Genomic DNA, 451 nt, shown 5'->3' with positions numbered 1-451 from the left:
GGCAGCAGCAGCAGCAGCAGCAGCAGTAGCAGCAGCAGCAGGAGCAGCAGCAGCAGCAGCAGCAGCAGCAGCAGCTTCAGTCACTGGAACTGGAGCGCCCGCGAAGAGCGGAAGGGGGCGACGCTACCGGGAAAGGCAACACGGCAGCAGCAGCAGCAGCAGCAAATAGCAGCAACAGCAGTAGCAACAGCAGCAACTGCAACAGCAGCAACAGCAGCAACAGCAGCGACAGCAGCGACAGCAGCAACCGCAACAGCAGCGACAGCAGCAGCAACTCGAGTGGGCGCCCCGGGATCGATGCGAGAGCTTTTCGTGCTGCTGCTTCTGGAGATTTAAATATCAAATAAAATATTTAATTAAATTAAATAAAATAAATGAAATAATAAAATAATAAAATAAATAATTATTTAATAAGCAGCAGCAGAGCAAATTGCTGAGAAGAAGGGGCCCC

This window comes from Eimeria tenella, genomic scaffold (assembly GCF_000499545.2).
Source record: "Eimeria tenella Houghton genomic scaffold, Eth_scaff2571, whole genome shotgun sequence".
NCBI lineage: Eukaryota > Apicomplexa > Conoidasida > Eucoccidiorida > Eimeriidae > Eimeria > Eimeria tenella.
The sequence above is the reverse complement of the archived record's forward strand: the minus strand, read 5'-3'. Positions refer to the sequence as shown.